Here is a 23,387-nt window from a genome sequence, read left to right as displayed (position 1 = left end):
GCATCGGACTTCATGGACCGATTCAGGTTTAATATAGAGAATGCATTGGATGTCTTCTACATACAGAACCTCAAAAAGAAACCAATGGAAACTTTTTGCGAGTATTCTACTCGATGGAGGTCAAAAACTGCAAAGGTCAGGCCGGCACTAGAAGAAGAGCAGATGAACAAATTCTTTGTCAGGGCCAAGGATCCACAATACTATGAAAGCTTAATGGTTATCGAAAATCAAAAATTCTCCAACATCATCAAACTCGGGGAAAGGATTGAAGAAGGGATCAAGAGTGGGATAGTAACCAATTTTGAGGCATTGCAGGCTATGAACAAAGCATTACAGTCAGGGGGTATATCAAAGAAGAAAGAAGTAGGGGCAGTGATGGTGGCCCAAGGTCCAAAATCTCCACTCACATACCAAACACCTCCACCCACATACCAACCTTCACCTCCCAGATATCCTCAATCCGCTACCACCTACCACTCTTATAACACCTAGCCAGCCTATTACCATTCACCACCAACCCATCAAAACTATCAAAAACCCAGACCCAATTTCGATCGCAGGCCGCCCAGACAATACACCCCTATTGCTGAGCCCATCGACCAGCTATATGAAAGATTGAAGGCTGCCAGATATGTCCCCCTTATTCCCGTTGTCGTTATAGAAAACTCCTCCCAATGGGTCAACCCGAACAAAACAAGTGCGTACCATTCCAGCATGAAGGGGCATACTATTAATGAATGCCGCACTCTGAAAGACAAGATTCAGACCCTGATTAATACCAAAGTCATACAAGCAAAGGAAGTTACACCCAATGTCCGCAACAATCCCCTCCCAGATCATAGGGGTGAAGCAGTAAATGTGATAGAAACTTATGAAGAATGGGATCCTGAAGGGTCAATTGGGCTTATTCGGGAAGGTGACGACTCTAAGAAACCTGCAGTCACACTCACTCCTATTGTGGTACAGATACAGCCACCGGTCAAAGTTGAAGTAGCTGCATCAGCTCTGTTTGAAATCAAAGTGACAGCACATGCGACTACACCAACTCCATTTGAAGTAGAAGTAGCGACACCCTTCACTCTGACGGTAGCATCCACACCACCCTTCAATTCCAACGCCATACCTTGGTATTATGTTGCCGAAGCTAGGAGAAAAGGAAAAGAAAAAATGGAAGAGTCTGGTGCAACACAGGGGATGACCAGAACTGGAAAAATCTATACACCCAAAAATTTGGGAGGAACAAGCAAGGAAGCTACAGCCAAACAACCCATCATTGAAACTGGTCTAGATGATCTTTGGAGGAAAGTACAGGCAAGAGAATACTCTGTCGTTAATCATTTGAACAAAACTCCCGCCTAGATATCCATTCTATCACTACTACAGAATTCTGAGACGCATAGAAATGCTCTAATGAAGGTGTTGAATGAAGTGTACGTGCCCAACAACATCACCAGTGGAGAGATGGCCAACATGGTAGGGCAAGTACTGGAAAGCCACAAGATCACCTTTCACGAAGATGAACTACCACCTAAAGGACTAAGTCACAACAGGGCACTGCATATCACAGTACAGTTTGAGGACAAATTCATAGTCAGAGTCCTAATAGATGGGGGTTCTAGCCTCAACATTTGTCCGTTGACTACTCTAAAAAGGTTGGATAAAGATTTCCATAAGATATGAGCAGGGAGTATGAATGTGAAAGCATTTGATGGGTCTCAAAGGGCCACAATTTGGGAAATTAACCTTTGTTTGCAGATGGGCCCGACTTGGTTTGATATTGAGTTTCAGGTATTCGACATATCTGCTACGTATAATCTTTTACTGGGACAGCCTTGGATACATGCTGCTGGAGCTGTGGATTCTACACTACACCAGGCCGTGAAGTTCTAATGGAACCATTAGGAGGTAATCATTCATGGTGACTGAAGTAATCCCATTTACACCAGTTAAACTATCCTGGTTGTCGAGAATAGAAGAAAGTTGGGTGGAGAGCTTATCATCGCATCGAGAGTGTCAATGCAATTGAGAAAGATAAATAGTGGAGCAGCAAAATAGAAAGCATACTGGCATTGTCAGGGTATGAACCCGGCAAAGGGCTTGGGAAGAAACTCCAGGGCATTACCAAACCAATATAGTTGAAATGTCATGGTACAACTTTTGGGCTCGGATATCTGTATACATGGAAAGTATGATGATTGGTCGCCACAATGGCGTGGTACCTATTACCCTCTTGAACAGCCAATGACGTATCTAAGTCAGACCTTTCATCAGGCCGATACAATATGGGGATCTGAAGAAGAGGAAGCTTTGGCTGGGCTAAGGAACCTGTTTCTAGAAGATGAATATATGGATAGCAAAGTGATAGTTGAGGAGGAAAAGGAAGAAGGCCTTACCATTCATACGGTGGAGAGGGGAGTTTTCTCAAGAACTGGACTGCCACACCATCAAAGATCAGACGAATCCTGGGGTAGCATAGCTACTAATGTTATTTGAAAAAACAAGTCTTTTTAAGCATTTAGTTTTGAAAATACCTTTCTTTTAGTATTTTGTTTTGGAAAATATTGTTTGAAGTCATCTAGACAATATTTTGTTTAACGTTTCAGCATTTACCAAATAATTTGATGTTTTATTATCGTTTTCTTTCATATTTTTCTTCTACAACATTACTATTTATTACCTTGATGAACCAACGACTGTGATATGTAATGAGACAACGCAACATATGGATAGTGATTCGGAAGAAGAAGATGAGATACCTGAGGAAGTTGTCAGAGAAGTTGAGAAGTTTGAGAATAAGCCTAAGTCCAACCTGGACGAAACCGAGACAATCAATTTAGGAGATTCTGAAATCACCAAAGAAACTCGCATAAGTATTCACCTGTCACCGTCAGAGAAGGAAGAATATACTCGTTTCTTGAAAGAATATGAGGATATTTTTGCGTGGTCATATGATGACATAACCGGTCTGAGCACATCCATAGTGTCTCATAAGTTGCCTACCAATCCAATGTGTCCTCCGGTGAAGCAGAAACTCAGAAAGTTTAAACCAGACATGAGCCAAAAAATCAAGGAGGAAGTCGCTAAGCAGATCAAAGCCAAAGTCCTCAGGGTAGTTGAGTACCCAACCTGGTTAGCCAACATTGTACCAGTTTCAAAGAAAGATGGAAAAGTCAGGGTGTGTATTAACTATCGGGATTTAAACATAGCAAGTCCCAAGGACGATTTTCCGCTGCCAAATATACACATTCTGATCAACAATTGCACCAAACATGAACTCCAATCCTTTGTAGATTGCTTTGCGGGTTATCACCAGATCTGGATGGATGAATAAGACACAGAGAAAATAGCTTTCATTACACCACGGGGAGTGTATTGCTATAAAATGATGTCATTCGGTCTGAAGATTGCTGGGGCGACCTATATGAAGGTCATGATGACCATCTTTCATGATATGATATACAAGGAAATAGAGGTATATGTTGACGACGTCATCATCAAATCCAAGAAAGCAACAGATCACATAGCAGACTTGAAGAAGTTCTTTGACAGGCTAAAAAAGTACAATTTAAAACTGAACCCCGCAAAATGTGCATTCGGGGTTCATGCCGGAAAATTGTTGGGGTTCATCGTCAACCACCGAGGAATCGAGTTGGACCCATCAAAGGTTAAAGATATCTAAGCGTTACCACCACTGAAGATCAAGAAGGACGTGATGAGTTTCCTGGGACGCCTCAATTACATCAGCCGCTTCATAGCATAGTCTACAGTAATATGTGAACCAATCTTCAAAATGTTGAAGAAGGATGTTGCAACCAGTTGGACCGAGGATTGTCAGAAGGCTTTTGACAAAATCAAGGAATACTTGTCCACACAGCCAGTCCTAGTCCCGTCGGAACCTGGGAGACCTTTGCTACTCTATTTGTTTGTACTAGATGGGGCTTTCAGTTGTGTTTTCGGACAACATGATGAGACAGGAAGAAAGGAGCAAGCCATATATTACTTGAGTAAGAAGTTCACACCTTATGAAGAACGATACTCTCTGCTAGAACGCACTTGTTGTGCTTTGACATGGACAGCTCAGAAATTGAGGCATTACTTCTGTGCCTATACCACATACCTCATATCAAGGATTGATCCTCTGAAGTATATCTTTCAGAAGCCTATGCCTACCGGGAAGTTGGCCAAGTGGCAAATATTGCTAAGTGAGTTCGATATCATCTATTTAACTCAGAAGGCAGTCAAAGGACAAGCGTTGGCAGACCATCTTGCTGAAAATCCTGTAGGAGGAGAATACGAACCACTAAAAATGTATTTTCCTGACGAAGAAGTGTCATTCGTAGAAGAGGACATTGTTGAAGCCTACGACGGTTGGAGAATATTTTTTGACGGAGCTGCAAACTTCAAAAGAGTGGGTATTGGAGCAGTTTTGGTGTCAGAGACAGGTCAACATTATCCGGTATCCGCAGAGCTTAGGTTTCCATGCACCAACAACATGGCAGAATATGAGGCTTGCATCATGGGGCTCAATTTGGCCATCCACATGAATATACAAGAGTTGTTGGTAATTGGTGATTTGGATCTTTTGGTGCATCAAGTTAAAGGAGAATGGGCTACGAAAAACATCAAGATACTACCATACTTGTATAGTGTCCAAGAACTGATAAAGAGGTTCGCAAAAATAGAATTCAAACATGTTCCAAGAATCCAGAACGAGTTCACAGACGCACTGGCTACTTTGTCTTCCATGATACAGCATCTGGATAAGAATTTCATCGATCCCATTCCAGTAAGGATCCATAGTCAACCAGCTTAATGGGCTCATGTTGAAGAAGAAACGGACGGAAATCCATGGTTCCACGACATCAAGGAATATTTGGCGAAAGGAGAATACCCAGAGTAAGCAAACCATACTCAGAAACACACACTGTGTAGGTTGTCCAATCATTTCTTCTAAAGCTGAGGAATTTTGTATAGGAGAACGCCTGATCTAGGACTATTAAAGTGTGTTGACGCCAAAGAAGCTTCCAAATTGCTCGAGGAAATACATATCGGGACTTGCAGTCCATATATGAACGGTTTTGCTCTAGCCAAGAAGATACTCAGAACCGGATACTTTTGGATGACTATGGAAACAGATTGCATCTGGTATGTCCAGAAATGCCACCAATGCCAGATACATGCAGATATGATACGGGTACCGCCAAACGAACTCAATACAACAAGTGCACCTTGGTCTTTTGCTACCTGGGAAATGGATGTCATTAGTCCGATCGAACCCACTGCTTCAAACGGGCACAGATTCATTTTAGTGTCCATCGATTACTTCACAAAATGGGTAGAGTCTGCATCTTACAAAGTTGTAACCAAGAAAGTCGTCACAGATTTTGTCAGGGATCGTATTGTTTGTCGATTCGGGGTTCTTGAGTCCATCATCACTGTCAATGCCGCCAATCTCAACAGTGATTTGATGAAAGCCATGTGTGAAACCTTCAAAATCAAGCACAAAAACTCCACAGCTTACAGGCCTCAAATGAACGGAGTCGTGGAAGCTTCCAACAAGAACATCAAGAAGATACTAAGGAAAATGGTAGAGAATCACAAGCAATGGAACGAGAAGTTACCATTTGCCTTATTGGGATATCGTACCACAATCCACACATCAATCGGGGCAACTCCCTATTTGCTGGTTTATGGTATCGAAGTTGTCATTCCCTCCGAGGTAGAAATTCCTTCTTTAAGGATCATACAAGAAGCCGAACTCAGTGATGCAAAATGGATAAGGAGCGTCTATGAGCAATTAGCCCTCAGTTCCTTCCGAATTACCCTCAAGGTGACACTTCTCCTTGCCAGAACATCATGATACTTACCCAAAGCTCGCCACAAGAGATCCTAGTCATATACAAATCCGAAAAATTCTCAATTGCCACATATAAATCTTGAATCCATTAGAACCCTTTCAAGAGTCATTCACTCTACTCAAATCTCAATTGCACCACCCAAGGGGGTCGAACGACCTGTGCCCCATTAGCACAACAACACCCAAAGAAGTAACCCCGCCTTAACCCAACCGAGTAAATTCCTACTCCATACATACTACATCTATCACGAATAACAACTCAAATTATTCCATGATTTCCATATACCTTTAAAGTGTAATATAACTCGTATCCAGAAATTCCCTTACTCGAGTCATCCTCGATCTCAACCTCTGCAAGTCATAACTCACTCGCAAATATTCCTCAAACCAAAACCAGTACAACACATAACTATGCAATCAAATCGTTGATAGCAGACTCTCACACTTGGCTCAAAGCCATAGAACAAAACACTCCACAACTCATAATACCCATACTCTACTACTGTCATAATCCTGCACCGAAATTCAACTCAATCCTTTATAAGCTTGCATAACACAAACCATACAATACTTCAAATCATCTGTTAAGCTCGTATTCATACTCGTGATGATCAGGTCAACTATTACAATCGACCAAACTCAAATCGTACAAATATAACCCACTGATAGGAAAGAAAGCCTCCATAAAACACCATAAGGATCACACATCCGTATATTGCCCCGCAGGTGATAACCCACCTATTTAGCCTCAAAGTGACATCTCTCTATACCCTTTCATAGCCACAACGATTACGCAATCACTTAATCTTCCTATGTCTGAACTCATCAACAAGACAAGAAAATCTACTTCGTTCCACAAATGAAATAACATGAAAGAATCTCTCAAAAATCTTCATAACTCAAGACTGTATGACACATCCATAGAAATCAAGCACCCAATAGTCCTTTTAACATCCTAAGCAAACTCGTTCTCACATCCAAACCATCTAAACACATCTCTAAGTCACATCATACTCATCATGTAGCCATCCAGCCACTCATCGAGCCACAAATTCCACTCATAGTGACACTACCATACATATAAGTCCAAAAGCACGTGCTCACATAACTGAAATCCCCGTACTCAAGCTACAGTCAAAAATCGACCTCAAATCCTCCAGACTAGCCCATCATCAGCACAGAAAAATCACATCCTGCACCTCATCCATGGAATCACAAGTCGTCGATGTAACATTGATATCAAGCGCTCACATGTGCATTCGAGTGTGTGAAAGGAATTCAAAGAGTTATGCTTGAAGCTGAATCAATGTCGCATGATAAGGAAAGAAAGATGGGAAGTGTATCCTAAATACCATGTAACCTCTCAAGGAATGGTATGGACATCATCAGATCGATCCGCAAAACTCTACTAGACACTTGCTCATGGCTTGTAGAACCTATGAACCTAGAGCTTTGATACCAACTTGTCACGCCCAAAAATCCAACTAGTTGTGATGGCACCTAACCCAACCCACTAGGTAAGCCACTTAACGACTATCCAAATTAATGAGATTTATCAAGAAAAAAATGATAATACAATTGCTTTTATACAAAACTTTCCCAAGGATTGGTAGTACAAATCATGAGCTTCTAAGATTTAGAGTTTACAAAGCTAGGGTAAAATAAATACATCATCTATCCGAATTATACATAAACAGATTTTTCATAAGTCTAGAGCTACTATGAACAAGAGGCAGCTATAACCGGAATGCAGGTAAGTCTTCAATGCTAGCTCCTATCATACACAGCAACATCATCATCTAAATCTGCACGCAAGGTGTAGAAGTGTAGTATAAGTACAACTGACCCCATATACTCAATAAGTAACAAACGTAACCTTAGGTTGAAAGTAGTGACGATCTGGAACAAAGGTCGAAGTCCAACACCAATAGCTAACAACAGTTCATAACAACATAATAAAAGTGATAAAAGAAGTAACTCCGAGATATAATGCTCAGCTCATTCACAGTTCTAGAAAATAGGCATGTTTTTCAAGTATATCAGTGAAAACCTATTTCTTTTACCGAAATCACCAAAATATGAGTAAGCTTGTAAAACTGTGATTTTTTTCAAAAGCTTTCAATTGGTAAATGTTTAATTTTCAAATGGCATGAGGAAAATACATCTCTATGCCTACATATCAATATGTATGTGAAGTCATGAATGACGCAATACCATACAGCATGAAGAAAATGCATCTTTATGCATGTATGTCAAGTGTTCATGCCAAACGCAATGCAACTCAGTGATAAAACCATATGCATACTCTCAGAGTATCAATTCACTTTATTCTCCCAGACACTCAGTCCTCCCATCACTCAATCTTCACAGTCACTCAGTCCTCCTAATCACTCGGCACTCGCTCTCGACACTCACACTCGTACTCGGCACTCACACTCAGTAGGTACCTACGCTCACTGGGGGTGTTTACAGACTCCGAAGGAGATCCTTCAGCCCAAGCGCTATCATAAGCCAATCATGGCATAAATCAATAACATCTATTTCGGTGTGCCGCCTGCTCCCGTCATAAATCAATACCCTCACAATCAGGCTATTGGCCTCGCTCACTCATCAATCTCTCCAGTCTCTCGGGCTCACAATGTCATGAAATTAGCCCAACAATAATGATGTGATGTATCAATAAATGGTAACAGAGACTGAGATATGATATGCATATGAATGATTATGACTGACTATGTAATTACAATATAAGTAAATAACTCAATAACACAAATGACCTCCATGGGTCTCAACAGGATGAGCATGTAGCCTAGACTTGGTTTCTAACATGGATCATAGCTAAGTGCTCTAACACATAGAGTACAGTAAAATGTTCAAATAAGATAGCTACACAGTTCCATGAAATTGACTAAATCACATCAATCACATAGTACGTAATTTGGGATTTCAACACTCAGCATCATGTTAAGAAGCATTACTTACCTTGAACAAGTCAAATCCAATATTGAGCAAGCCAAACGTTGCTCCAAAATGCCATCCCGCATGTACCAACCTCTGGACGACTCAAAACTAGCCATAAGAACCTCAAATACATCAAATAATGCTAAAAGGAACAAACCCAATTAATAAAGGTTGATTATTTAATTAAAAGCCCAAAATCAACCCAAAAGTCAAACCCAGGCCTGCACCTCAGAACCCGACAAAACAAATAAAATCCAACAATTCATTCAATTACGAGTCCAACCATATGAGTTTCACTCAGATTCGACTCCGAATCGATATGCAAAACTCAAAAATTCACTCAATGAAACTTTAGACAAAAAACCCCAATTTCTCTCTTGAAATCCTCAATCAAATACCAAAAATAAAGATAGATTCATGAAACATAATCAAAACCGAGTAGAGAACTCTTATCCCCATTCATGTGGTGAAAATTGCCTCCAAAATAGCCCAAATCCGAGCTCCCCAACTCAAAATATGTTAAACGAACAAAACCCTCGATTTAATATTGTTCTACCTCGTTCCTTGTTCCAAACGATCCGGAAACTCGCTTTTGATGCCTCCAGTAGATTTCTTGTGAAATTCCAGTCAAGTTAGACTCTTGAATCACTACATTTGACCTTATATTGAAGGAGATATGTTGGTTTCAATATTTGAAAATAGTGCATATTTTTAAAGATGAATTCAGTAGCAATTTCGTAATTAATTTGAAAAAATCTGACAATTCAATTCTTAGTAAAATGACCATAAATTCCTCATACGATATCGAAACTTGATGATTCTAGTTGCTACGGTTCCAAAATTAAGAAACAAATCTTTTGCTTCAATCAAAACAGAAATTGGAGATCATAATGTAGTACCATTATGCTTGAAGAAACAACGTCAAAATATAAAAAACGAACGCAACACAACCCAAACCTATCCGAAACTCATTCAAGCCCCTCGGGACCCCATCTGAACATACCAAAAAGTCACATAACATAACTCGTACTTACTTGAGGCCTCAAATCACACAAAACAACATCAAAACCACGAATCACACCTCAAATGAAACTTAATGAACTTTGAATCTTTCAACTTCCAAAAATCGTGACGAACCTTATCAAATCAACTCGAAATGAACTCAAATTTTGCACACAAGTCCCAAATGACATAACGAAGCTATTCTAATTTCTGGAACCACAATTCGAACCCGATATCATCAAAGTCAACTCCTGGTCAAACTTATGAACATTTCAAACCTTCAAATTTCCAACTTTCACCAATTAGTGCCTAAACCTTCTAGTAATATCAAAATGCAAATCCGGGCATACGCCCAAGTCCAAAATTTCCATCTGGACCTAACAAAACCATCAAAACTCTGATTCAGTGTCAAATATTCAGAGTCAGACTTGGTCAACTCTTCCAACTTAAAGCTTTTTAGTTGAAAATCATTCTTCTAAATCAATTCCGAATAACCTGAAACCAAAATCAACGATTCACACAAGTTATAATATATCATACGATACTGCTTAAGAATTCAAATAGTTGAACGGAATGCAAATACTCAAAACGACTGGTTGGGTCGTTCCATCATCCTACAAATGAACAACATGAAGATCCCTCAACACGCTCATAACTCAAAACTGTACAACATATCAAGATAGAAATCAAGCATCCAATAGTCCTTTTTGTATTCAAAACAAACCTTCTCGACTCATCAAAGCCATCTGAACACATCCCACAGTCATATCATACTCATTATATAGCTATCCAACCATTTGCTGAGAAATCAATCCCACTCCTAGGGACACTACCGGACATATAAGTCCAAAATCATATGCTTACACCACTGAAATCATCAAGCCCAAGTTGTAGTCAAAGCCCGACCTCAAGTCCTCCAAACTGGCCCAAAACCATAACACCGGGTACATGTCTTGCACCTCATCTATGGAATCATAAGTTGTCGATGCACAACTAATACCGAGTGCTCAATACCACATGAGTGAGTGGAAGGAATTCAAAGAGATAAGCTTCGAGCTGAATCAATGTCGCACGATGAGGAAAGAAAGATGGGAAGTTTATCCTAGATGCCCTATAGCCTATCGAAGATAGGTACAAAGGTATCCGTACCGATCCGCAAGACTCTACTAGACTCGTTCGTGACTCATAGAACCTATGAACCTAGAGCTATGATATCAACTTGTCACGACCCAAAATCTCACCACAAGGCGTCATGATGGCACTTAGCCAACTCACTAGGTAAGACAGTTAACAATAACACAATCCAAATGAGATTTAATGAGAAACAAATGATGAAATGACCGAACTTTTCTACAACAACCCAAGGACTGGTAATACAAGTCATGAGCCACTAAGACTTAGATTTACAAAACTAAATTAAAATAATTACAACATTTGTTTGGAAAGTACATGAAAAGAATTTGAATCTAAAGCTAAAAAGGACAAGTGATAGCCATAACAAGAACATGGGTACATCTTCAATGCCAGCTCCCGCCAAACGCAGCAACAACAACTCTAAGATCTGCACGCAAGGTGCAGAAGTATAATATGAGTACAACTGATCCCATGTACTCAATAAGTATGTTAACTAACTTCGGCGGCGTAAAAGAAACAAGAACTATAAATGATGCTCACCAACACTTGTATAGTTCATAATTTCAACAAGTATAAAATAGACATATGATCAAATGAGCAAATCTCAAGTAGAACCACTCTGATGCTCACAATTCTTTGCTTTTAAAGTGTCCTACTCGGTCAACAATCCAGCATATAAAGAAGATATGCAAGTAACTCAGGGAAATAGTCAAGGAGATTGCAAGTAAAGATGAAATGTAATAACCAAATATCACTCCGTTGCGGTGTGCAACTTGGTCCAATAACAATAAGCCAATAAGGCATGTTGCGATGTGCAACCTGATCCAAATATAGTAATCAGCTCTCCTAGAGCTCACATCAACTAGAAACCCGTTAGTTTCTCACAATTTGTGTGTACACCATTAAGAGAGAAACATGAGAGGGTGACCCTAGGGGATGGATATTTATCCACACGCAAACATGGACAATTCACATACAACCAGCACGGTGTGGTCACAAGCTCAATATCATAAACCTCCCGGCATGGTCACAAATTCAATATTAACTGCACAGACAACTCACGTGCCATAATATCAGTATCTGGATCCGCACGGATGACTCACCTGTTGCATAGACAACTCACGTGCCGATACTCACAATCCTCCCGGCATAGTCACAGGCATAACAACACAATCTGCTCGGCATGGTCATAGGCATAACAACATAATTTGTTTGGCATGATCACATGCATAACAATACAATTCGCCTGGCATGGTCATAAGCATACCAACACAATCCGCTCGGCGTGGTCACAGGCATCCTGTCCAAATCATATCACACAGAAACAAATATACAAGAATACATGTATATAATCAATGAATATCATATTTCATGCTCCTTGACTGGTATAAGTGACATGCTAAAGTGTATGCATGTAAAATGTGTGCTATCATAGCTCAAACCAGTAATTTTATCACAGAAATAACAATTACCAAGTTTATTCAGGGAATTAGTATCTTCATAACCTCAAACATGGCTCAAATAATTCACAACAATGTTATAAATATGAGAAACATTATAGTTTAAAGATTAATAGTTAATTCTCGGCATATCATATCCTAAGCACTATCCCGAGCATGGATGAATACCCCAGTGCTTGCACATGCTCTTAAACCCCATACATTCATCGCTTATAGCTATCACAAATAATTCAGGCAACTAGTGTCTCAATCAAGTTTAGATAAGATACTTACCTCAAATAAGCCAAAACAAATACCGAGAAAGCCAAACAACACTCTAGAAATGCTATCTCACGCATATCAGCCTCTGAATGGCTCGAACTAGCTAAAAAGCAACTCAAAAACATTAAATAATACCAAAGGAAATCAACCCAAATAATAAAGGTTGAATCTTTAATCAATAACTCAAAGTCACCCAAATAGTCAAATCGGGGCTCGGACCTCGGAGCCCGCCAACACTTACAAATTTTGACAATCCATTCGGATACGAGTCCAACCATACTAATTTCATTCAATTCCGACTCTGAATTGATGTTCAAAACTCAAAAATTCACTTTAAGGAAGTTTAGACAAAAAATCCCAATTTCTTTTTCAAAATCATCAATCAAATGCCAAAATCAAGGTAGAATCAAGAAATATAATTAAATCCGAGCAGAAAGTACTTACCCCAATCCATGTGGTGAAAATGCTTCCAAAATCGCCCAAATCGAGCTCCCTAACTCAAAATATGATAAAATAACTCAAAGGCTTGAAATAGAGTTCTTATAATCACTGCTCAAATATATGCATAGCGATCGCGGAAATATCACCGTGATCGCGAAGAAGAAAAATCACACTTCCCTGAGACACTCTACGCGTTCGCGAGCCTACTCAAGCGAAATCGGTGCCCACAAATGCCAACACTCCATGAACGCTGCCAATACCACACGAATGGGTTAGAGAATTCACCAGCTTCCAGCTGCCCAGCTCAACACTATGCGACCACGATTCCTCTTGCGCGAACGTAATGTTCAAGTCCCCCACAACCTACGTGAACGCATTCTATTTCTCTTGAATGTGAAGAAAAAAGTTCCCAGCTCTAGACTTAACCTTAAGCAATAGCATCTGAATCTTCGCGATTGCGAAGAACAATTGAGGCATCAGAAACCAGCAATAAAATCATAAAGAAAAATGGTCTGAAATTGATCGAAAACACGTCCGAACCCATCGGGACCCCGTCTGAACATACCAACAAGTTCTAAAACATAACACGGACCTACTCAAGGCTTCAAATCACACATAATAATATTAGAACGATGAATCTTACCTCAAATCTAACTTGAAGAACTTTTGAACTTTCAACTTTCAAAACTCGTGCCAAACCATATCAAATCACCTCGGAATAACCTCAAATTTTCTACACAAGTTCCAAATGACATAACGAACCTATTTCAACTTCTGAAACAACAATATGAACCTGATAGGCTCAAAGTCAACTCTCGGTCAAATTTATAAATATTTCAATTCTTCAAATCTCCAACTTTTGCCAATTAGTGTCGAAAATTTCTAGAAATATCCAAATGCAAATCTGGTGTACGCCCAAGTACAAAATCACTATCAGGGCCTAATAGAATCCTCAAAACTCCGATCTAAGGTAAAATACATAAAAATCAAACTAGGTCAATTCTTCCAACTTAAAGTTTCTAAAATAAGAATCGTTCTTCCAAAACAATTCTGAATCACCTGAAAACCAAAATCGACGATTCACAAAAGTCATGATATATCATATGAAACTACTCAAAACTTCAAATAGCTGAACAAAATACAAATGCTCAAAACGACCGGTCGGATCGTTACAATCCATCTTCAACCGATCTGTAAATCTCTGCATCAATCCGTTGTCTTGCTTGGCATAATGGAAAGGACATCGTTGTGTAGTCTTTCCTGCTTTCCAATCTTGCCCCCTTGCCTTTTTTTAGGAATCACATAAGGAGATTTCAACCAAATATTGGCCATACAATTCCTTTTCCCTTCTTTAGCTGGTTTTGTTTTTGCTTGGTGCTCAGTCTCAACTAACTGTCAAGGTTCAGTAGCAGGGGGAAAATCCATATCCATAGGGACAGATCCTTCTCCATCTCCATGTTGTTCATGATGTTCTTGTCTCACTTCACCGACAACAACAACAGCAGAATTACCTTCTGAAACAGTCTCTTGTATAGTACCTAGTGAAAATGAACATAAATTGAAGTTGGGGATATCACTTGTGTCAAGAAAAATTTTAGGAGAACTAGACAGCTTCCTTATTTTAGGATTTGGAAGAAGTTGTGATACATTAGATGAGATCTGAAAAACAAGGAAAATATATACGTAAATACAATTGTTACAATCACACATTTGTCAAAAAAAACCTTATAATCGTATTGCAAAAAATAACTACTTGGTCTAAGTGTTTTGATACAGATGGTGTTTGCATACCAATGGATCTGTTTGCATTACCCTCGGATATATATATATATATATCTTCATGCAAAAACAAAAAAAAAGAAAAATATTAAATAATACTAACTAAATTTTGAAAATACTACAAAGACATTTCACACCTCTCTGTGAGCCAACAGGTGTAAAAAATGTATTTCTTCTTTTTCATATAGCCGAATGAGCTCACCAATTTCTTTTCGGCTGCATCAAGTTTTTCTGAATAATCACGAAAAAAGCACCAAAAAAAAAAGTATGTAAAATTCAAACTGAAAATAAAAACTTGGATCAAATGTAATAAGTTCGTTATGTATAGAATACCTTTACGTTTGTCTTCCACTGTGCTATCGCCAGACTGTATACCTTTCTCTATCTCAGCACCTTCAGCTTCATTCAATGGTGCAACATCATCGGTGAGCCTTCAAGTATTCTGCGGAAGAATTTTCTCGACTCGATCTTCATGCAATAGTGCAGCATCATCGGAGAGTTTTTGAGTCTTATCAATTGAGCGCCACTTTTTTTGACTTCCACTGCATAAATAACTAATACCTCCGTAAACACATTGCCTTTGCAATAGGAGTACACACATCTAAACTAGGTACATTTTCTTCAGTGTCGACAACTTCATCATCTGCATTTTTCTTGGTTCCTACATTCTCAGATGATAATTGTTCATCATATCCAGCATCTTTGCTTAATCTATCAATACTAGAACCTTTCACTTGAACTTGATCTTCAACTTCCACTTGCTCGCCTTGTAACGACCCAACCGGTCATTTTGAGCATTTGCACTTCGCTTGGTTGTTTGAGGGCCTGAGTAGCTCCGTATGATGTATTATGACTTATGTGAATCGTTATTTATGGTTTTTAGGTCATTCGGAATTGATTTATAAGAATGATTCTCAACTAGAAGCTTCAAATTAGAAAGGTTTAACCAAGTTTGACATTTTAGTAATTGACCTCGGATTGGATTTTTGATAGTTCTGTAAGCTTCGTTAGGTGATTCTGGACTTAGGAGCGCATCTGTATCGTGATTTGGAGGTCCATGGTAGAACTTGGCTTGAAATGGCGAAAGTTGGAATTTTGAAAAGTTTGACTAGAAGTGGACTTTTTGATATCAGGGTCAGATTCCGATTCCGAAAGTTGGAGAAGGTCCGTAATATCAAATGTGACTTATGTGCAAAATTTGAGGTCAATCGGACGTGATTTGATAGGTTTCGGCATTGGTTGTGGAAGTTTCAGGTTCATTGATTTCGAATCGAGGTGTGATTTGTCATTTCGATGTTGTTATGTGTGTTTTGAGGCCTCGAGTAGGTCCGTGTGATGTTATCAGACTTGTTGGTATATTTGGATGTGGTCCCGAGGGGCTCGAGCGAGTTTCGGACGAGGTTCAGATCATTGCTCTTCATGTTTTCATTGCTGAGGAGCTACTGGTTCTGGTGTTTCCGCACTTGCGACAGATATTCCATAGGTGCGATGGCCGCACATGCGAGCCAAGCATTGCAGATTCAAGTTTTTGCTGAGGGGTGGAGGTCCGTAGAAGCAGAGGTATTTGCACAGAAGCGCGACAGCATGTGCGGTCCTGGCCATCGCAGAAGCGGTCTCCTCGCAAATGCGAGTTCTTTATCCACAGAAGTGAAGGTCGCAGATGCGACATTTTTACCGCAAATGCAGAAATTGCTGGGCAGAATCTATAAAATTGAGGTTATGGTTATTACTTCATATTTTGAGATGTGGGACTCGGATTGAGGCGAGTTTTGGAGAAATTTTTATCACAATGATTAGGGTAAGAGTTCTACACTCAGTTTTGATTATATTTCATAAATCTATCTTCATTTTCAGCAATTGGTTGATGAATTTAAAGAGGAAATTGGGGGTTTTGGCCTAAAGTTTCATAATATGAAGTTTTGAGTTTTGAACACTGATTTGGAGTCGGATTTGAGTGAAACTAGTATGGTTGGACTCGTAATTTAATGGGTTGTTGGATATTTTGAGTTTGGTCGAGTTTCGAGGTGTGGGCTTGGGTGTGATTTTTGGCCGGATTTGTCATTTGATGTAGAATTCAATCTTTATCAATTGTAATTGCTTCCTTGGGCTTTATCTGATGTATTTGAGTTGCCTTTGGCTAGTTTTGAGCCATTTAGATATCGATATGCGCGTGATGGCATTCTTGGAGCATCGAGTGGCTTGATCGGTGTCAGAATTGGCTTGTTTAAGATAAGTAACTCTTCTAAACTTAGTGTTGAGGGTATGAAACCACAAATTATGTGTTATGTGATTGGGTTTAAGGTGACGCACATGCTAGGTGACGGACGTGTGTGCGTGCACCCTGTGAGTTATGACTCTGTTGTTTCTAGGGCACTGTTTAGTGGCCCACTTTGTGATATCCTGTGTTTTTCACCATATGATAAAGTAATTGAGCTGTACATCATGCTAGATATCTTGTTTAGGCTTTATGCTGATATTGTTGGGACCCATAGTGGTCGTTTCTTGCTGACATCTCATCGATTTCATTGATATTTCGTACTCAGTCACATTCATGCATTCATATCACATCCCAGTCTCAATTGTTACTTCTTGATACATCATATCATTATTCCGAGTCATTTTTCATGACATTGTGAGCCCGTTGGTGAGACTGGAGAGATTGATAACTGAGTGAGGCCGAAAGCCTGATTATGAGTGACAGTTATGGGATCGGGTTGTATGCCACATCGGTGATATTGATTGTGATAGCACTTGGGCCGTTGGAGCCCCTCCGGAGTTTGTACGCCCCCAGTGAGCACGGATGATATTATTGAGGGATGGATTTCCCTAGACATGGATTTGACCGACATATTTGATATCTGGAGATGGATTTCTCCATAGGGTTGGATTTCCCTTTTTCCTCGGTATTGGGTGACTTTTAGTCAGTGTTGTATATGTTTCGGGATGGATTTCCCTAAGCCGCATGGGCCATATACACTATCGCGTGGTTGAGAATTTATATATTATTGAGGGATAGATTTCCCTGGACATGGATTTGTCCGATACCTGGAGATGGATTTCTCCACAGGGTTGGATTGCCCTTTTTCCTTGGTATTGGGTGACTTATAGTTAGTGTTGTATATTCTGGGAAGAATTTTTCCGATCCATATACAGTACCGAGTGGTTGAGTATGATGAGTGGAAAGTGTGATACAGTGAGGTTGAGTACTCTGAGAGTGTGAGTACATGATTCATCTCTGAGACACATGGCATTGGCATGCATATATGGCATACATGCATAGAGACGCATTTTCCTCATGTTGTACGGTATCACATCATTCATGACTTTTTACATATATTTCTATGTGGGCATAGAGTGGTATTTCATACTTGTTATTTGGAAAGGAAATGAAACATTTTCATTTATTGTGGAAAGAATTTTTCAAGAAAATTACAGTTTTCAAACTATCTCATAATTTTTCAATGATATCGATAAAGGATTTGGCTTTTCGCTGATATTCTTGAAAAGAGGAACTATTTTCGAAAAACTGTGCAAAAGCTGAACTTTTTATCTCTAAGATTATTTCCTTGTTTATATGCTCTATGTTGCATGAACTACTATTGGTTATTGGTGTTGGACCCGACCTATGTTCCATCTCGTCACTGCTTTCAACCTGAGGTTAGGTTTGTTACTTTTTGAGTACATGGGATCGTTTGTACTCATACTGCACTTCCTGGACATTGTGTGCAGATCCAGGATGCCGATGTTGTTGTGTTCGATGGATGCTGGATTTGAAGGCACACATGCGTACCTGCTGTAGCTGCCTCTTATTCACTGTAGCCTTAGATTATAAAATTCTGATTATGTATTTTTCAAACAGAATATGTATTTTCTTCATATTAGCTTTGTAAACTCTATTTTTAGAAACCCGTGATTTGTACTACCAGTCCTTGGGGGATGTAATTGATCCAGATAATTTATTTTATTTAATTGACTTGTTAGCATTATTGAAATTGGATAGCTATTAGTTGTCTTACCTAGCGGGTTGGGTTAGGTGCCATCATGACTAGTGGATTTTGGGTCGTGACAGATTGGTATCAGAGCTCTAGGTTCATAGGTTCTACAAGTCTTGAGCAAGTGTCTAGTAGTGTCTTGTGGATCAGTATGATGACGTCCATACCTATCTTCGAGACGCTACAGGGCATTTAGGATATACTTCCCATCTTTCCGTACTTATAGTGCGGCATCGATTCAGCTTGAAGCGTAATCCTTTGAATTTCTTCCACGCATTCGTATGTGCACATGAGTGCTCAGTATCAGCTATGCATCGACGGCTTGTGATTCCCTAGATGAGGTGCAAGATGTGATTTCTGTGTGTTGATGATGGGCCAATCTGGAGGACTTGAGGCCAGGTTTTGACTGTAGCTTGAGCACTGAGGTGTTGATTGTGTGAGCACGTGCTTTTAGATTTATATGTCTGATAGTGTCCCTATTAGTGGAATTTGTGGCTGGATGGCTATGTGATGAGTATGATGTGACTGTGAGATGTGTTTGTGTGATTTGAATGTGACGAAAAGGGTTTGCTAGATGTGTAGAAAGAACTTTTTGGGTGCTTGATTTCCATAATTGATTTGACGTATAGTCGCAAGTTATGGGTGTGTTGAAGGATATTTTTGTGTTGTTAGTTGAGGAGTGGAGCAGATCTTCATGTCGTGATATGAGTTTAGACTTAGGAAAATTCAGTGGTTGTATAATAGTTATAACTGTGGAAGGGTATAGAGAGATGTTAGTTTAAGGCAAAGCAGGTGGGTTATCTCCTGCGGGGTGTCCTGAGGTTTGTGTGATCCCTATGTTGTTTGTTGAGAGTTCTCTTTTACCAGTGAATTATGTTGGAACTTGAGCTTGGATCGCTTATGGGAGTTGGCTTGGCTGTTACAAGGGCGAATACGAGATTTGCAGATGATTTGAGATGCTAGGTGGTTTGTGTTACATAAGCTTATAGAGGATTTAGTTGAATCTCACTGCAGTATTATGGCTGTAATAAAGTATGGGCATTGGGAGTTATGGTGTGTTTTGATCTATGGCTTTGAGCCAAGTGGGGGAGTCCGCTATTGATAAGTTGATTACACAGTTATGTATTGTATTGGTTTCGATTGAGGTATACTTGCGGATGAGTTATCTTCTGTGGAGGGTGAGATCGAGGATGACTTAAGTAAAGGAATTTCTGGGTACGAGTTGTATTAGGCTTTATGAGTATATGAGAATCACGAAATGATTTGAGTTGTTATAGGTGAAGGATGTAATGTGCGTGGAGCAGAAATTTATCTGGTTGCATTAATGTAGGGTTACTTCCTTGGGTGTTGGAGTGCTAATGGGGCACAGGTCGTTCGGTCCATTTGGTCGGTCTAATTGAGGTTTGAGCAGAGTGGATGACTCTCAAGAATGGTTATAATGAATTCAAGATTTATACGTGGCAATTGAGAATGTTGTGGATTTGTACATGGCTAGAATCAGAGGGTTACATTGGATGGTGTCAAGACTCGCAGTATTTTTATATCATTGTGGATTCTACATTTCAGTATTATGAAGGAAAAATGAATAGCTTTAACCTCCTAGAAGGTCTCTTCAGAGTGGGTGTCTCGATTGTGGTACTTATGGGGTGCTTAAGAGAGCATTCAACTGATTATGAGCCTTAGGGCGGTGTGGTTTTATGCTAGGGTCTCGTGTGGTGAGTCTTGATTGAAGATTGTTGTATTATGGCGAGGAGAAGTATCAATTTGAATGCAATTCAGAAGGAACTCGAAGAAATTAGGACAGTTTAGTAATGGGTTGGATCGGCATGGTAACGGATGTGATTGGCTCTTTTGGTTCTTATGATGTAGTGAGTTTCTACAGATGTTTCATGGCAATGCTCTTGGATTTTTGGTGACCTGTGTGGCTTGGTTGAGTTAGAGAGATTTAGTTCTGATGTCTTAATTATGTGCAAATGGGTTTCAAAGAGATCTCAATAGTTTCTACCACGGTTTGAGGAGTATATTTTCTACTGGCATGAGAAGCATGTGATGTATAGTGATTTTCTCCAGATGAAATCAAATGGAAAGTTCTTAGATAATTGAGTGAGTAGTTGCTTATGACTCAGAGTGGATTATGAAGTTCTCATATTTTTCGTATGATGGCATGGTATATGCGGTAAGTTGTATAGGATTAAGATTTGCATGTACAAGGTCGCGGTTCAGTTTTGAAAGGAAGGTGATGAGTCCTTAGGTAGCATGGACAGTTTCAGATGACTAGGTGAATGACATTACTATCTGGTATGGCTTGATGAGAGTATACATTTCAGAAGGGGGAATGTGTTTGATTTATGGATACTTCATTGGTATTGCGACACTCTCTTGTTTGATCGACTACTGGTGTTCAAATTTTGCTTTGTGGCACAGAAGAATTATAGGAGTATTCCTCGTGGGATGATCTTGTATTGGAGAAGTGTTAGACATTCAGGCAGTGGAGTTGAGATCAGATATGATGATTCATGTGTTCTATGGATTTGGAGACTGCGAGTTCTCATGAGTAGATTGTTTCATGGTTGTGGACTGTGAAACATAACCAGGGTTAGTCAGAAGATAGTATGTGTTGTGATTCAGTCATTGTAGACTTTTAGAGGGTTATTTATCTATTGTAGGTGACCAGAGTTGATTTGTGGTTCATTGGTAGGCCCAATATGGATGTGTGTTCTGCACCGGGTCAGATTTGTTGACTCTGAACTGCTATTATTGAGGGATGTGTCGTTCAGCTGTTGTTGAGCTTGTTCGTGTTCTGAAATGATTTGTGAGTTACCCTTCTATGTTCTGAGGAGTGGTGAATCGTTGGTTATATGCACACATGGTGCGGTTCCATTTGGGCTTATAGCAAAAATTTGAGCAGGATGAGTACTTGGGTATTGCGTGATTGATTACGCGTTGGCTATGTTCTTTCCGGATTGTGGCATTGTGCTATTTTCTCTCCGTGGTTAGGGTAATGCACTTTGGGTACTTGATGTCGAATTTCGCGTGGTTATTGATTTTGAGCAAGGCGGCTCGAGGTATATAATATGGACCAGCATTTGGATGGGGTCACCCATTGCATCGAAGTTATGTTGAGATATGATCCTTTGTGTTGGATTCGTGTGTGTCGGTTCTACGGTGTGTGCTAGGCTCTTAGCATGGTGTTGAGATGGTATTTGTTAAGCTGGCCGGACAGCCCTCTAGTTTGAGGCATCTTCAGGATTGAGTATATTTAGAATGTTGCTATCTGGTGCACGGATTGCATGGGTTGTGGATTTAGATTGTATGGATATGGCATGTCACTATAGTAATTATATTAGATGAGATGAGGTCATCGAACCTAGAATAGGTGCTATTGGATCTGATTGCGGTATATTTGGAAGGATATTGTTGCTGATCAGCTTAGAAATTTGCTATAGTTCCTATCCAAGGAGAGGGAGTTCCACAACTTGTTGATATGACGAATGGTTATGAGTTTCTGCGTGTTTCTCTCATCATTAGCAGGATATAAAGGCGTTAGAATGAGGCTTTGTTTGATAAGAGGTTTATTGCCAGCATTAGGTTGTTTTGAGCAGCTACTGTGATTAGAAATTATCGCCATGAATATTTGAGTTTTAAGGTATATTATATGATTACATCTTGGGTTACGGATATGGCTTAATACAGCTTGTTCAGAATTACACAGTGTGTAGATACGAGATTCTGATCTTATAGAAAATTTCGAATATAGGAAATTGTGTTTTAAGACTTATAGGCTAGGTTGGATTAAGAAATTTCGGTCATGTTGTGTTATCAAACCTATATGGGATAGGGTGATGTGGGATCACCCCCGGGTATGTGCATAGTGAGGTTACATAGAAATTTGATCGCTTTTGGAACAACTCTTGATACGTTCGAGGACGAATGTATGTTTAAGTGGGGGAGGATGTAACGACTCGACTGGTCGTTTTGAGCATTTGCACTTTGCTCGGTTGTTTGAGGGCATGAGTAGCTCCGTATGATATATTATAACTTATGTGAATTATCGGTTTTGGTTTTTAGGTCATTCGGTATTGATTTAGAAGAATGATTCTCAGCTAGAAGTTTCAAATTGGAAAGGTTTGATCAAGTTTGACTTTTTTAGTAATTGACCTCGGATTGGATTTCTGATGGTTCTGTTAGCTCTGTTGGGTGATTTTGGTCTTAGGAGCTCATCCGGATCGTGATTTGGAGGTCCGTGATAGAATTTGGCTTGAAATGGCGAAGGTTGGAATTTTGAAAAGTTTGACTGGGGTGGACTTTTCTATATCGAGGTCGGATTCCGATTCTGAAAGTTGGAATAGGTCCATAATGTCAAATGTGACTTGTGTGCAAAATTTGAGGTCAATCGGACGTGATTTGATAGGTTTCAGCATCGGTTGTGGAAGTTTGAAGTTTCAAGTTCATTGATTTTGAATTGAGATGTGATTCGTCCTTTCGATGTTGTTATGAGTG

This window comes from Nicotiana tabacum, chromosome 11 (assembly GCF_000715075.1).
Source record: "Nicotiana tabacum cultivar K326 chromosome 11, ASM71507v2, whole genome shotgun sequence".
NCBI lineage: Eukaryota > Viridiplantae > Streptophyta > Magnoliopsida > Solanales > Solanaceae > Nicotiana > Nicotiana tabacum.
Note: the sequence above shows the minus strand (reverse complement) of the source record.